Source organism: Nicotiana sylvestris, chromosome 6 (assembly GCF_000393655.2).
Source record: "Nicotiana sylvestris chromosome 6, ASM39365v2, whole genome shotgun sequence".
Taxonomy (NCBI): domain Eukaryota; kingdom Viridiplantae; phylum Streptophyta; class Magnoliopsida; order Solanales; family Solanaceae; genus Nicotiana; species Nicotiana sylvestris.
The window spans coordinates 112,680,376-112,698,331 of NC_091062.1; positions in this window are offsets into that span (position 1 = coordinate 112,680,376).

Sequence of the window (17,956 nt, forward strand, 5' to 3'; positions counted from 1 at the left end):
GGGTGCGATGAGCTAAAGGCTCGGATGGATGCCCAGGTTGCGACTAAGAAGGATGCTTTGGCCAAGGCTTCCACCCTCGAGGTACAACTCCGCAACGCTCGTGAGAACAGCTTGGTCCGAACGGACATGATTACAAGGCTCGAGTCTAAGCTTCTAAAGATGAAGGCCGAAGTTGTGGATGCCCGGGCTGAAGCCGAAGCGATCCGAACTAAGGCCGATAAGAAAGTGGACGTCTATTTGAAGGACGCTGCCGACGCTCGAGCTAAGCTGAGAAGGGGCCTTGACCGTGAGAGCAGAAGCAAGGAGTATGCTCGATGCAAATATCGAAGGGAAACCCTCGAGGAGATCTACACTAGGGGCTTTGATCTCTTGGAAGAGATAAAGCAGGCAAATACGGATAAATATGATGTCAAGTTACTTCTGCCCGATGTCAAAGACAATGGGGAGGAGGCCAGTGGGACACACTCCCCGAAGGGAACGTAGGCTTAGGCTTTTTTCTTTTCAATCTTGTGTATGGCGTTCCTAGAAGACTTTGTAAGTGAAGCCTTATGTAATTATAAAAGGAAACCCTTTGTTTCCGTTCTTCTTTGCATGTGTACGTCTTTCTTTGCTTTGGATTTTGACGCTTTGTCGATGATTGGCTGGATAATTTGGTCCTTGGGGTAAAAACCCGTAGGCTTTCAATATGGCCTCGAGACTCGTCGGGCTGGCTCATAGGATCTTACGCATTTGCCTTTAGGCGTTTTTACTGTGTTTGGGTTTGATCTTCGAGTCGGGTTTCGACTTTAGTTTATTGATCTTCAAGTTTTTGAATTTTAAGCTGGACCTTAGGCTCTTACGCATTGGGTCGGTACGACCTTTTAGTATAATCTGGCGTTTTAAGCTCTTATGCTTTTGCTCTTAGGCATATTCAGTTAACTTCTTTGGGTTCAGTCTCCGAGTCAGGTTACGACTCGAGCTCATTGACCCTTAAGTTTTTGAATTTAAAGCTAGCCTTTAGGCTCTTACGCATTAGGTCGGTGCGACCTCTCATATGAGCTGGAGGCAGCGGCTCTTATGCATTGGGTCAGTATAGCCCTTTATATGGGCTGACGACAACGGCTCTTACGCATTGGGTCAGTACCACCCTTTATATGGGCTAGCGGCAGTGACTCTTATGCATTGGGTCGGTACAACCCTTTATATAGGCTGTTGACAATGGCTCTTACGTATTGGGTCGGTACAACCTCTAATATAGGCTTTATTTTTTCCTCGTTAAGGACTTTTTGAAATTGTGTTTGCTTAGCTCTTCGATGGTTCGATAAAAACCTCGATTGTAAGTCGTTATGTGGAGATGAACGAGCACCTCGGGAGGTTTTGCTCGGTGGCTGAGTGTTTCGAAGCCTATAGTTTGGAGTTGACATGGTCGAAACTCTTTGGCTTATGTCGAGGGTAGACTGTTTAATCGGTTCTTTTCGAAGTACTTTCGAAGTAATTGAAAGCATGTGATTTTATAGCAACGGTCAGGCGTCCTCGAGTCGCATTAGTTTGGCCGGAGCCTTATGACCGTAGTCATTTATATTTGGCCGTAGACTTTTAGTTCCCGAATGAAGTAGTTTTGGAATCTATATCGAGGGTATGCCTTTTTAGGGGTCTTACAAGTTCGAATATATAGCCTTAACTTTAAGGTCGGGATAATGCCTTTTTGTAAGGTCTTATAATTTTTACATGCCTTACTTGAGGTTTTACAGTTTTGGCTAAGTATGGTTCATGCCTTGCTTGAGGTCTTACAGTTTTGGTTACTTGGTACAAGTATGGTTCATGTCTTGCTTGAGGTCTTACAGTTTTTGGTATTGCCTTATAAAGGTCTTACGAAGTCGAGGTTACCTATATGGGGTCTTATGGCCTCGGGTTTTGATCAGTCAATGAGATGGTAATTGGTGGCAGTCCCCGAGACATTGAAAGTTTTCTTGGCTCTGGAGCCATTTTTGTAGACTTGATATTGCCTTATTGAGGGCTTACGAGTTTGAAGCTTCTGACCCGGGGGTCATACGGTTTCGAGTTTCTGACGCTAGTCCCCGAGTGTTCGGGATGTTTTTGGCTTCTGCAGCCGTTTTTGTAACCTTGATGTTGCCTCATTAAGGGCTTACAAGTTCGAAGCTTCCAAACCGGAGGTCATACGGCTTCGAGTTTTTGACGTCAATCCCCGAGTGTTCGGCAAGTTTTTGGCTCTAGAGCTATTTTTGTAAAAAATACCGAACTTCTTTGAAATGCAAGATGCTTTGATGGAGGGGAAAGTATTCTTTGATTACATGGTACAAGTATACACGTTTTTGCTGTCAAGGGCTCGGTTATTCTATACGGACACGGTTCGTTCAACCGTTATCGTTTTTCTATCGAGACCCCATTTAGCACATCTTTGCTTCCCCGAGGAGGTGACCTTTGGGGGGGATGCCCCCTAGTATTCGAGGTTGATTGAAGAGAAACCTTGAATACTTGTTGAGTCTTCCTTAGATAGCATATAGATGTTGCCTCGTTAAAAACCCTGCCAGTAAAACCCTTCTTGGGATAAAAACCCGGTCGAAGGACAGATCAAAGAGAGCTAAGGCTCGAAAGCCCAGGGCAGATGCAACTGTACTAACTCCGATAGCAGCTGATAGTCTTTGTGCTGAAGATGAAGACGATAATGGTTGCCCATTGGTACATAGGGTAAAACGAAGCGTTGATGCTTCGAAGGTTGTCGGGCAGAAGACTGCCGAGTCAGAGGTTGCCAATGCAATCCCACCTCGTATTGAGGAGACCCTGGAGGAAGGTTTGGATGCAGTCCTCGAGCCGACCATTGAACATGATACAACTTTTGCCGATGAGCACTTGGTTGGCACATCCGGAGGATCCCGCTCTGAGGCCCTTCGAGGGCGAGAGGAATCCCCGATAGAGTTTGATGTCATAGGCGATCTTCAATCAGGCCCGTCATTTTCCCCAAGGCAAATACAGGATGCCCAGAATAGGGAAACTCCTGATGTGGGGGCATCCTAGGGAGAGGATGATGCATTTGGAGATTTGTTTGCCAGTATTGAAGAGGATGCTGTTCTCGATGCTCCAGTCATTCTCGAGGAGGTCGCAAGACTCCAAAAACAGGTGATTTCTAACATAACCTTTGCGCTTTGAGTTTTGATCTTTGTTTTTATAACTTATTTCCTTCGTGCTATAGGTCACGATGTTGTACGACCAGGCCTTCTCCAAGTTACGAGCCGAACTGACTCATTGTGAGGGGGAGTTCGAGAAGCTCGCTTTGGAGTCGAATGAGCTAAAACTCTATACGCCCAAAGGGAGGAGGAACTGAACAACCTCCGAGCAAGTTCGAAGAAAGTGCTCCAAGAGCGGGCCAACTTCATCGAGCAGGTAGCTCGATACTCATGAGCTTGCCTTTTGTTTTCATAACTCGGTGTTTATTACTTTGACTCGATATTTGCAGATTGAGTGAAAGGATTCCCTAGCGGGGTAGCTTCGGGAAGAGATTACGGCCAAAGATGTTGAGATCCTTGAGCTGAAGCGGTATAAGGATAGCATGGCCTTGGAAAGGGATACTATCTTCTTCAAAGTGCTAAAGAGGAGGCTCACAAATTCAAGGGGCTTCATGCTGAGTGGGCTGCCGCGTTATCCGCGGCCAAGTTTGAAGTCGATGAACTCATATCCTCGTATCGGGAAGATGCTGTTGTAGTGAATGCTTGAGCCAATGAGATATCTGAAAAGTCCAAGCTTAAACTAGCTCATGGCCTTGCATATGCTCGATCAGAAGCTCAGAGGCATGCCTTTAAAGAAGTGCACGCCAAGGGTTTTGACCTCTCTGCCGAGATCGACGAAGCGAAGGCCTTGGAAGAGGAGTCGACAGCGCTGACCTCTTCGGACGAGGGCTCTTCAAGTAGCTCAGGGAGTAGTGAAGATGAAGACTAGGTCACCTTTACTCTTTTTGCTTCTTCTTCTTTTGTATGTGGACTCCTCGTGGGAATTTTGTAAATGCACTTTTGTGAATATATTTTTGGAATGCAAAGGATTTTCTTGTTTAATGTCTTCAAAGTTTTGCCTTTTAGTGTTCATGTCAAAGTCAAGCCTCGAACTTGAATTTAACACCTTCGAGCTCGATCTTGGAGTAACAGAGACCCTTGAGGTCGGGTTATTCTGGTTTCAATCGCATACTTTCCCTCGGTAAGGTAGGTAAAGAATCAATTTGACTCCTCGATCCCTCGAAAACTATGTGGTGACATCATTCCTATGACATGACCGTGATGTGACCAAAGTGGCCCCATCGGTACATTTTCCCAAAAAGTCATAACTGCTTTGTCAGAGCTGATTGGTTATCAAAGTTAATGAATAGTCGTCACTCTCCTTATATATAATTGCTTCCCTTTCTTTGAGGGCTTTGCCGCTTTGTGCAACTACCTTTCTCTATAGAGTTCCTTTTTTGCTAGTTCTAGTACCGCACCGGATCAAAGCTTTCTCCTGAGTTTTCACCTTCCCTTTCTTGTTTTGAAGGAATCATGGCTACCATACCCAAATCCACTTACCAAAGAGAGGGAAATACCACCTCTTCTTCCCGCCCGGCCGGTGGTACACCGCGGGCGTTCAGTGAGCCAACTTCGAACTATTTCGTCTCGATGAGAGATTTTATTATAGAGAAACCTCTCGATGTTCCGGGACATCGAGAACATGCATCGAGGTTTGTTAGATCTATAGAAGAGAGACATCTTGACGCTGTGAGGAGAGACGGCGGATGGGGAGAAAAGGTGAGGCTGCAGATACCCTACCAAGAAGATGATATTATACCCCACGTAGAGGGGTTTCTAAACATCTACACATACCCTTTTATGTTGGGTCCTCTCGACCGAATCGTGCTTGAATTCTGTCGAAGGTATCCAGTTACTTTGGCTCAGATCCATCCGACTTTTTGGCGAGCGGATTGTGTTGATGATGAGATTTTTCACTGAAAAGGCTAAGCTCGAGTTCACTCTTAGCCACTTCATCAGATTGTATCAGCCTTTGCATTATCGAGGTCTAATCACATTACGACGTCGATCCACCAAGCCCTTTATTGCTAGTGATGATGAGGACAGGGATCGAGGATGGATGAGTCAGTTTGTTCGAGTGAGGATCATTGATATTACTCCTGCGGAGTTCCTACCATTTCCCGAGAAATGGAATTTCAGGCGTAACTAATATACTGAACTCTATTATTCTTGTTCTCGGTAGAGCCAGACTCCGTAAGGACGTTTTCTTTCCTTTTCCGCAGTAATCTCGTGGATGCCAAATAAGGTCCCGGATCTTGCGGACTGGGCCCGCAAATTGGCGGACTCTTCGACTTTTGACGAGTGCCAGTGGCAAGATTTGTCGAAGGGCAGATGGGAGGCTAAGAACTATGGTATGTGTTATGTAGTCCTTTTCTCGAGGAGTACTTTCCTTTACGTACACTAATTTTTTTGTCTGCAGGACTCGGTGAGTTTTCTGAGGTGAGACTGTCCCCTTTCGAGGAGGAGGAAAGGCCTTCTTTTGAGACAAGGAAGGATAATAAAAGAAAAAGATCTTCGATGGACGAGGATTCCCATAGCAAGGCAGGGCCCGCCCGGGGGCGTGAGGAGGGCGTTGTCGCTGACGAAGATCTCATATTTCGGTTGTTCTGTGGACATCAATACACCCGGAGAGGATGATTCTACATTGATGGCTCGAACCAGGAGGCCTCCTGAGACTGTTGAGCCTGCTGGGCTCGAGCCCCCTAGTCTCGAGGGTGAGATTCCACAAGAGAGAAGGGGCAAAGGTCCTTCATTACCTGATTTGGCAACTAGTTCTCGGACGACGGGAAGTACTCCGAGGGAAATGGGCTTTGACGTATCTCTGCCCAATCAGAGCGCCTCAGGTTGCTCTACCGGGGTCGAGGAGGCCGAGCCGGTAAATGCGAAATCATCCTTCGAGGAAGCTCAGCGACTCTACTCTATGGTGAGTTTTGAAGTCATTATTGATTTTCTAACTTCGTGCTTTCTTCTTTTTAACCGAGCCTTCTTTTCTATAGGCCTTCAATAAACTCAAGTCTGAGCTGCTTCGCTGTAAAGCTAAGTTGCGTAAAGCCTTGAATGGGGAGAAATCTCTCAGGCTTTTTGTGACAAGAAAACAAGAGAGCTGATACATCTTCGATCAGAGTTGAACCGATGTTACGAATATGAAGGTAACCTTGAGAAACAGGTAACTTCTATTTTGAAGGAATACAAGCTTCTTCTCCCATCTTCGGAAACTAACGTTTCGGTATCTCAGTTGCAGGGAAAGACAGAGACGCTGGAACGCCTTTGGGACGAAGCCAACTAGGTTAATTTTAAATGCAATGAACTGAAGGCACAGATAGATGCTCATGTTGCGGCCAAAAGGAATGTTTTGGATAAGGCCTCCGCCCTTGAGATACAACTTCGTAATGCTCAAGAAAGCAACTTGGTCCAGACAAGCAGGATTGCTAAATTTGAAACAGATCTTTTGAAGATGAAGGTCGAGGTTGTGGACGCTCGAGCCGAAGCCGAAGAGGTCCAAGCAAAGGTCGATAAGAAGGTGGCCATGTATCTGAAAGATGTTGTTGAAGCACTTACGAAGTTGAGGGGGGGTTTTTGATCGAGAGAGGAGGAGCAATGAATATGTCCGATGCAGATCCCGAAGGGAAACTCTCGAGGAGATTCATGGTAAGGGCTTCGATCTCTCAGAGGAGATAGAGCAGGCCAAGGCAGATGAGTTCGATGCCAAGTTCCTCTTTTCCGATGCTGGAGATAACGAGGAGGAGTCCAGTGAGGGAGATGGTCCCGAGGAAGCCGATTGAGACATAGTCCCCGAGGGGAAAGGCTAAGTTCCCGATGGTAGACTAGGTTTTCCTTTCTTGTTCTTCATATCGGGCTCCCTATGGGAGTGTTGTGAATGTATCTTTGTACCATTATTTATAATAAAAAAGGAATCCTTTGGTTTTTCCTTTATATAAATTTCCACTTGCTTGTGTCTTTGTTTATGCTTTGAGTTTTGATGCTTGCCGATGATTAGTCCGTTATGTTGGTCTTTCAGATAAGAACCCTTGGGTTGCGCTTGATGAATAATTGATAATAGTTGACCGTTTAGGGCTTGGTCCTCGATTCAAGTTTTGACTCGAGCTCATTGACCCTTAGGTTTTCAACATATTGGCCCTTAGGCTCTTTCGCTCGGCCCTTGGGCTCTTTAGGCTGGCCCTTAGGCTCTTTCGCTCGGCCCTTGGGCTCTTTAGGCTGGCCCTTAGGCTCCTACGCCTTGGCCCTTAGGTTCTTTAGGCTGGCCCTTAGTCTTTTACGCATTGGCCCTTAGTCTCTTTTTAGATTGGGTCGATGCGATCTCTAATATGGCTATAGTTTTCCCTCATTTTGGATAAAGACTTTTGAAGTTTTCATTATTCCTTGGCATGTTTTGTGTTCATCCGACTCTTCGATGGCTCAAATAAGAACCTCATTTATGAGCCGATATGTGACGATAGCTAAGTATCTTGGGAGGTTCGCTCGATGGCTGAGTTTTTGAAACCTTTTTCATCGAAGGCTAATTGTTTTCGAAGCCTTTTTATTGTTCGGACCTGATATTATCGAAGCTCCTTTGCTTATGCCGAGGGTAGCCTGATTAACCAGTTCTTTTCGAAGTATTTGGAGGCCTTTAGTTTTATGGTGGCAGTTGGACGTCTCCGAGCCGCGTTAATTTGGCCATAGCCTTTATGTTTGGCCGTATCCTTTCATCCCCGTGTGGTAACCTTGGCGTCTATATCGAGGGTATGTCTTTTTAGGGGTCTTACAAGTTCGAATATATAGCCTTGGCCTTAATATCGGGATTATGCCTTTTTAATGTCTTATAAATTTGAGCACGCCTTTTTGAGGTCTTACAGATTTGATGTTACCTTACTAAAGGCTTACGAGCTTGAAGTTTCCTGATCAAGGTCTTACGAATTCGAGTTTTCAATGGCTCGATGAGCTGATTGTTGATGACAGTCCCCGAGTGTTCGAGAGTTTCTGGACCTTGTGCCATCTTATGAGAAAGTAGTGTACTTCTTTGAGGCACAAAGTGTTTTGATAAGCAAAGGGGCTTCCTCAATTACTTGATATATGTGTACGTGTTTTTTGCATTTGGAGTCTAGATTATTCTACATGGACACAATTCATTTGACCGTTTGGCCCAATACAACATTCTCCTATCGAGGTCCTCCTAGGCATAGTTTGGTTTCTTCTAAGAGCTGACCTCATGGGGTGATGTCCCCTAGTATTTGAGGTTGATCGAAGAGAAGCTTTGAATACTTGATGAGTTCTCCTTAGGTAACATATGGATGTTGCCTCGTTAAAAACCTCACCGGTAAAACCCGTTCGGGATAAAACTCGGTCTAAGGGAAAAAGAGTGCAATGCATGCTTTAAAACCCAAGGTCTTCGAGCTGGAGGGCGCTTCGATTCCTCTCAATCGAACACCTGCAATAAGTTAGTATAAAATGTAAATGAAATGGGAGAGGGTTATACCTTAGCAATAATAGCGTTTGAGCTTTGGTACATTTCAATTGCTTGCTCTAGGGACGCGACAGGGTCCTTTATTCACTCATTCGGAAGTAGCCTAGAACATCGGTTGTGGTCGCTACCTGGTTATTTACTTGTCTTTTGTCTTCTCCGATGCAGAGGGCGTCGATGTTGGTGCTATGTCGTGCACCGCGAACATCTCTCTTGCTGCATGCTGCTCCCCGTACACTTTTTTTTACTTCATCCTTGGTTGGAAATTTCATCATTTGATGAAGGGTTGATGGAACTCCCCTCATACTGTGTATCCACGGCCTTCCAAGTAAGGCATTGTATCTCATATCACCTTCGATGACATGAAACTTGGTATCTTGGATTGTACCGGTCACGTTGACCGGGAGGATGATCTCCCCTTTCGTTGTCTCGCTCGCCATGTTGAATCCATTGAGGACTCGAGAGGCGGGTACGATCCGATCGAGCAATCCGAGCTGCTCCACCACCCTTGACCTGATTATGTTGGACGAGCTACCTGGATCTACGAGCACACGTTAGATTCAAAATTTATTCAAAAGAAAAGAAATTACCAGTGCGTCATTATGAGGCTAAGACAAGGTCTCGATGTCCTCTTCACTGAATGTGAGAGCATCCTTTGGTATGTAGCTCCGAGTTTGCTTTTCCCTGGTGATGGATATTTTCGTCCGCTTGACAACAGGTCCTTGCGGGGCGTCGACCCTTCCAGTGATCATGTGGATGATGTGATGTGGTTCTTCTGGTTCATTCTTCCTGTTCGCCTTTCTTTCCCGAAATTGGTTTTTAGCTCGGTCATTGAGGAACTCTCGAAAGTGCCCTTCGCTGATCAGACAGGCCACCTCCTCTCGGAGCTACCTACAATCCTTAGTCCTATGACCGTGAATGCAATGGTATTCGTACATCAGGTTGGGGTTCCTTCGGGAAGGATCCGACTGTGCGGGCTTTGGCCATCTGGTATCCCTGATTCTACCCATGGCTAATACGATGTCCAAGACATCGATGTTGAAGTTGTATTCTGACAATCGGGGAGCCTCCACTAGCCTTGAATGCATGTCAAACCCGATCTTGCTCATAAGTCCCCGAGAATTTTGGCCTCGATCTACTCCTCGATCATTTCGAGGTATATTCCGCCTCGAAGTGTCTCTTTGAACTTTGAAGTATGGCTGACACCTTTCTTTGCCTGATCTCGACTCCCTTTCTGTAGACTTTAATTCCTTTGCTAGGAGCCTGTTTGCACATACTGAGCCAGAGGGGGCTCCCAATTGGTCGTCCTCGACCCTGATCTTCGATCGGTATATGTTGTGTACATCTGCCCAAGTCACGACGGGATGCTCAACCAAGTCTTCTTTAGCTGCTTCCAAGCTACCGAGCTTCGTTCGTTCAAGCCTTGAGTGAAGGCCTATACTGCCCAGTCATTGGAGACTGGTGGTAATTCCATTCGCTCCATCTGAAAGCGAGATACAAATTCCCTTAGCATCTCGTTCTCTCTATTTGATTTTGAGGACATCGGACTTCCTGGTGGCAACCTTGATGGCGTCGGCGTGTGCCTTCACAAAAGAGTTTGCCCACATGGCAAATAAATCCATAGAATTCGGGGGTAGGTTATGGTACCACATCATAGCCCCCTTTGACAGTGTTTCTCCAAATCTCTTCAACAAGAAGGACTCAATTTCGTCATCCTTTAAGTCATTCCCTTTTACAGCGCAAGTATAAGCGGTAATGTGCTCATTAGGGACCGTGGTCCCGTTATACTTTGGGACATCGAGCATTCTGAATTTCTTCAGGATGAGCTTCGGAGCCGCACTTGGTGGGAATGGTTTCTGTATGAACTTTTTTGAATCTACTCCTTTCAAAATCGAGGGTGCGCTCGGGATCTGATCGATCCTCAAGTTATAAGTCTCCACCTTTTTATCATTAGAATCTATCTTCTTTTCTCCTGATTCAATCCTTTTGGTGAGGTCCACGAGCATCTTCACAATAGCGGGGTCCATTGCTGACCCGTTGTTACTCGATCTCTCTGGTGCCTGCTCGACTCAAGGAGCCGTTTCCGGTGCTGCTGTGCTTGGAGTTTTTTATTGACTTTGCAGCTGAGCAATAGCCACTTGTTGTGCTTGTAACATCTCAAAAATGACTTGAAGGCTAACTTCTCTTTCCTCCCCGCGCACATTCCGTCGGTATGAGAGCTTACATCGACGTGCATGGCGTTGCTTGAGTTCACGTCGACGGGGATTTGTGCTGGTGCCACCCTTTGGTTTTGCGGTGGTACATTGGCGTCTGCACCGTTCTCTCTATAAAGCCCAATACCGTTGTTTTCGTGTGCATTCGCTGAGTTAGACATTTTTTGACCTGAAATTAGAGATTCTTGGGCAAGAAAAAGTGTGAAGAATAACTTGCATTTTCAGAGAACTAGTACCAAAACAATCATTATTATTTTTAGCCCTACGATGGGCGCTAAACTGTTTACCTTGAAAATGGTATTAACAATTATATTTGATTTTGTGGTTCTAAAAATATGTGATTTATTTCAATACTAGTTTTTAGGCAATATATGTTAGTATAAGTAAAGAGAACAAGGTATGCAAACCAATAGTGTCTCAAGATTGAGCCTCGAGCTAGCTGGAACAAGGGCCTCGAGGTCTAGCTAGGGCAGTTAGCAATGAACAATTAATGAAGAAACAATGACAATGAAGTCCTTGAAGGTAGCCTTTGGCATTAATAATGGGCAATAAATGAAGAACAATAAATGAACAAGCAATAAATCTATAGAGTAATTGTTGAGCACGTACAGGTAAGAAGAGCAGAGAATGTTGTATTGTGATCAATAAATGTGTATGTTGTTTTCAATGAATCCTCTTCTACACAATGACAAGAGTCCCCTTTATATAGGAGGGGGAAATCCCAACAAAGTACATGTTATGCTATTGGTACAGCTATATAATGGCTCAGTATAAATTTGTACTATTCTTGCAGACCTGGTCAACTCTAACCACGTGTCCTTGGAAGCTTTCCCGCCTTTTCATGACGATCACTAATTTGTACTGCCCCGAAATTGACTACAGTGAACCTTTGACATGTTCCCTCGAGGACGCACCTCGGTGTCACGCTTCAAATTCTGCTTCGAGCTCCTCGAGGTCGGACGTGGAGTGTCACAGTAGCCCCAAAGTCGAATTCTCCGATTTTGGACGGATACACTCTTTCTTTTATTTCCCCGCGATCATCCTCTGCATTTTTGCTGCATCTTCTCAGTTTAATCTTATGTAATATAGTGATCAATGTGTAGAGATTCATAGTCCTCCCTAACTTTTTCTAAGTTCTAGTCTTATTTCTTTGTGAGATACTTAGGAAGAATTTTGTCTTCTTTTTCCATATATATATATATATATATATATATATATATATATATATATATATATATATATATACAGAGTAAACACAAAAACTGTAAAAACCATAATTAACTTGAAAATAGTCTTGCCAATATTGACTAATCATTATTATACATAAAATACCATTTTACACCGTTGGGACAGGATGAGACTAAGAAAGAAGGAAAATTTGTGCCTCACAGTTTTAGATTTCATATTTTCTCTCTCAAGGTAATATTTCTTTTCCAGATTGATAACATTTGGAGCGTAACGGAATAGCTGACTAGTTATTACTAAGTATATTTAACTATTATTTTATATTATGTACAAAAAAAAAGGTTAACTATGATTAAGCTCTAATAATTATTGGTGCAAGCACTTGATACAGGTAAGTTTTTACCTCTTTCGTCTATGTTACCACTGCTAGTTGGAATTAGAGGTGTCAAACGGGCGGGTTGATCCGGGACCGGCCCGATCCAGACTGGTTGAAACCCGGCCCTATCTGGCTTGGTACTTAGGGGGCCGGGTGGGTTGGGTTACTGTGGTTAGGGGGTTGGTCCGTTCACTTTAATTCATTCGGTTAACCGGATCGGTCAAACTGGGTCAACCAAAATCCCTGTAGAACCAGTTAACCAGCCCGACCCAGACCGATTTAAAGGCAAGATTTCAATTTTTTTTAAGGTTTTAGAGTCTAAGGCAATGCAAAACCTTTGAATTTACTCTTTTTTCGTTAATTTACTTGTTAAATGCAAACCTTTCAATTTGTAAGTTTGAAATAAATGTAGCACTTGTAATTTATAAGTGCAATTTTTTTCCATCTTCATTGTATTATTTTTATTTTTATTTTATATAAATATAAATTACAATAGTTATACAAAATACAAAAAAAAAAAAATACTAACCCGGGCCGGCCTGGCCCCTTTGACCCGTGACCCTTATGGTTCATTTTTATTTGGATGAACCCGAACACGTTAAACCCGGTAACCTTAACCAGTAACCGGTCCGTTTCGAAATCCGGACAGTTTCAACTTTTGCCTACCCAGCCCGGCCCACCCGTTAGACACCCTTAGTTGGAATTGACTTATCCTTCCAAAATAGTAAGAAAATGAAAGCATTATAATACCCGTGACCCTTATGGTTCATTTTTATTTGGATGAACCCGAACACGTTAAACCCGGTAACCTTAACCAGTAACCGGTCCGTTTCGAAATCCGGACAGTTTCAACTTTTGCCTACCCAGCCCGGCCCACCCGTTAGACACCCTTAGTTGGAATTGACTTATCCTTCCAAAATAGTAAGAAAATGAAAGCATTATAATACTCAAAACATAATGCAGAAACATATTGGAAAAACCGGTGCTCGTTAGAGTGAGATTTTTCGCACCGAGAGTGAAGAGTAATGGGGAGATCAGCTCGTGAGAAAGATGAGACAAATAAGATAATTCAGCATAATGAAAATACATCTCCCATTACCAAAATGCACATAACTATATTAAATTAATGATACTTTACCTATGATGAGTGATGACTAACAAATTTACCTCCCAGACGCAAGATGATTAAAATTATTTCTCCACCTGATAATCAAGCATGGGTTACGCAAGGGAAGTGCGACAACAAACAAAAAAGATATTTCTAGAATGTGCACACGCGTCAAGAAGAATAAGAGGAACTGTTAGTATTTGTTTGACGTCTCTATCCACCCACCCTCTCCTAATAAACTTATGGGCATTCCAACAAACTGAGAGCCCATTACACCATTTTTCATAATTTCTATTTGTTGGTGCTTCTTTTGGTCTTGTCTCTATTTATGGCATTCTATACACGTGGAATCTCATAGCACCGTCCAGACACCTCTTTGGTTCTTGATATTTTGCCTCGTGCTTTTAGCTTCCTCTCCTGTATAAAACCTTCCTCCGAATATATTGGTATTCGTCAAACCAATTCTTTCACCATTTGTTCCTCTTTTTCTCTGTCTTTTTTCATAAGGAGGAATTAAGAGTTTAAGTTATACCATTATACCGACAATGGCGAAGAAGATGGTGAATATGAAACCGTGGATTGAGGTTGCCCCATCACATTTTGTTGTCCCACAAAGACATTCTCATTCTCCAAAACTGGAGACTATTAAGGAAGATGATCGAGCAGAAGGACAGGATGGAGATGATAAATGTTCACCCTTTTAGCTTTCTTGAAAGCGCTCTCCAGTTTTAATTTCTTCCCCCCTTGTTTTTTAGATTATTGGGAGGAAGGATAGGGTAAATTCGCAATCTCAGGCTGAATCTTGTGGCCATTGATGAATTGTATTAGTTTAGTTGTTATATGTAAACTGTTCTGTTTTATCGAACAGAATGCATAAAATTTAGAATCTCTTCATTAGATTTCTCTACTGTTTTGCGCTCTACAATTGCTCCAGTTCTCTATGTATTTAGCAAATAATGTTATGTTTGAGAACACTGCTTAACGTTTGAAAGAAGAGAAAGATTCAAATGGAAGTCTGTTTTCAGCACTTAATCCCCCCCAAACCCCCCAAGAAGTGTGGCTCTCCACACGCTAATAAATGGATTAGGAGTTCATACGAGTACTTGTTTGTTTAAATATAGGAATTTTTACATTCCTATACACAGTATGAAACTATATTTCTCTCCATACTCAAATTTTACTATAATTACATTTTATATACTGAATTATTATTTACGTATATTTTAAGGGAATTAATGATAATAATTAGTGTCCTAAAATTACTCTAACGTATCTTTCACTCCTCCATTTTCTCTCTCCACATACCACCCCCTCCCCACGTATCTTGCACTCACCCACAATTTCACCATTCACAATCATTAAAAAAATTTGAAACTTTGAATTCGAATTTGGATTTTCAAAAAACATTATTTGTTTGAATTGAGTATTATTGCAAAGAATTGGGAATTCTCTCTATGTCTCTGTCAATCTCTCAATCCCTAATTTCAATAATGTAAAGCAAAGGAAAAGAGAACAGCAATTCCACCATTGACAGCCATTAAAAAACTTTGAAGCTTTGAATTTGAATTTGGGTTTTCAAAAATCATTATTTGTTTGAATTGGGTGTTGTTGCAAACAATTGGGAATATGGTTTTGAGTTTATATCTCAATTTTGAGGGGTTTTTGTGAAAATTAGACTTGGGTTTTGCTGAATTTCAGATTGAAACTCAAAGAAGAAGAATACATGATATACATTATATTTACAAAATTGTAGTAAAATTGTAGAAAAATTATTAAAAAAATTGTATTCTGTTGTTTATATATATATTTTTTATTTATTTAACTATTGTATGAAAACTGAACAACATTGTATAAAAATTATATTTAAGTTGTATGATATTGTAGTTGTATATAGCTGAGTAGAAATAATGTATGATAAGTTGTATAATATATAATTAGTTGTATGTATTTTATTTTTGCTATGTATAAATCAGATACAAAATATACAAAAGACATATTGTATAAAATTTGTATAAAAATTGTATTTACGTGGTAAGATATTGTAGTTATATATAATTGGGTAGAAATAATGTATGAAAGTTGTAAATAAGTTGTATAATATATAATTAATTGTATAAAATTTATTTTTACTATGTATAAATTATTTGTAAACAACTTGTAAAGATCGTTTGATTTCTATTTTCAGATTTCTTACGTGTAAAATGACAAATCCCTTCTTACTTTTAACATAAAACTAAAGAAAATTTGTACCCTATCTATTCTAAGTGGCACATGCAAGTAATGGATCTACCCTTTTCCTATATTGGAGTTTAAAGTTATAATTGAACAGTTGAAATCATTTGTTTAGAAACGAATTAGCCAGTATTAACTTTATTATGTCTCTGCACATGCAAAGCTTTGAAGTTGGCAAACAAAGAATTATAAGAAATAAGAACAATGTAAGAAAGATTGTGGCAAATAGTGTCAACTTAAGATAATAATATACCTTCTCTCCCATACAATGACAAGACCGGAATATTATTTAATTTAGCTAATTTTCAGCGTCGGTATAAACATTATTTGGTGAATTCTTTTTGTTGTGTACCTTTGCAAGTATTTTTGTGAAGATTCAACAGCTTTTGTAGTGAAGTTAGTAGATATACATTTATTTTGTTTCAGAAACAGAGTTTTTTTGAACAAAAAGGAATATTTTGGTGTAAATGTACACTATGGGTGAAGTTAGAAGATTTAGTTGGAAAATTATTTACTCGAGATATGGGGAGAAAGACAGAATCTGCAAAGAAGAGGGGAGAGAGGAGAGAAAAAAAGAAAATGTTGTAACTAAATCCCTTGATTGAAGGCACAAATAATGGATTGGGAGCCTTTTAAGGTGGATTGTATATATTTTGTAACTAAAATGTGTTTAGGTTGGGTAAATACAATACGTGAATATTTTTCGTAATAAGGTTTCAAATAGTATATAGGAATGAAAATATCCCATAAAGATATATACATCTAGGGTGTCAAATGAGCTGGTTGGACCGATTCTATGCGGGTTAAAATAGGTTGAGTTAATAATCAGAGAAAATCTCACTTTATACCCATTAATTCCAAACTATTTACCCTTTAATGCCCCGACCCAAACTATTTGCTACTCTAACTATGCGGCCCAAACTATTTACCCGGTTATTTATTTATTCGATTAAAATAGCTCATCTTTCTACACTGAAAATTTGGACAAGGGCACAACTTTAGGTTACCCCTAGTAGGTAGTTGATGACTCTATAGGAGTAGAGAAATTTGGGTGAAGACCCAAGATTAAAGAAGGCTTGGTCTTAATTTTAGTAACTCTAGATCCTTGAATTATTTTCTTGTTTGCTACTTCTTGACTTACTTGTAATTTGTTCTTACAAAATTGTTCTTCCATTTCCCTTATATCCTTCTTCAAAAAGAAATTAGATCTGATTATCTGAGAAGTTGACCTCTGGTTAGTTTCAATTCTACTCCACTTTTTCTTGATTGTTCTTTCCCTAGCTCTTGCTCTTGCCTTGGCTTAAAAATTTTATTTTGAAGATTTCTTGTTTGATTCAAAGTGGATGCTGTTAAATATTGCTTATAATACCTTTTGGAAGTTCATACTGAAATTTGATAGCATTTGGAGTTGATTTGAGGTGATTGAGTTGGAAATTTCAGCTGAAAATCGAAAAAGAACACAGCTACCCAATAGTATACTGCTATGGTATACAATATGTTGTAGGAGTATAGAGCTATACTGCAACAGTATACTATTATAGTTTACAATATACTGCAACGGTATATTGTAATAATCGAAGAAGAACACAGTTACCTATCAGTATACCGCTATAGTATACAATATACTATAGGAGTATATAGTTATACTGCAACAGTATACTATTATGTATACAATATATTATTATAGTATACTGTAATAATATGCAATATGCTGAAACATTATGCTGTAATAGTATACAATAGACTATAATAGTATACTTATTACCCGTAAATTCACTTGCCTCTTCCCTTTTAATTTACTTTAAGCTTTTACCTAACGTGAGGGGCAAATTGAAAATGCAAAATAAAATAAAATTATAGTATGCTATATAATGTAACGATATACTCTTACAATTAGATCCTTTTAGATTTTTTTGAAATTTTTATTGACAACTAATATTATTTCAGTTTAATAATTGAATTAATTTTTTTTAACGCTTTGCATATAATTGTATACCCAATTGGTATAGCTATATACTATACTAGTATCATATATTAGTTAATATTTTTTGGTTATATTAGCTACATTTAATTGGCACACAATTGGATATTTCTTTAGTAATAATATAAAAAAAACGAATAATAAAAAATAGTGAAAACAATAAAAGAAATTAGATTATGAAGAGAAAAAGAATATAAAAAGAAGTTAAATGAAATTAGAAAAGAAAAAAAAAGAAACGGGAAAAAAGAAAAGAAAAAGAAAAGAAGCATAGAAATACAAAAGAATTGGAGAATAAAGAAAAAATTCCCCACAAAAACTACTATGAGTAGGAAATGTAATTAGTTTATTGGTAGAAAAAT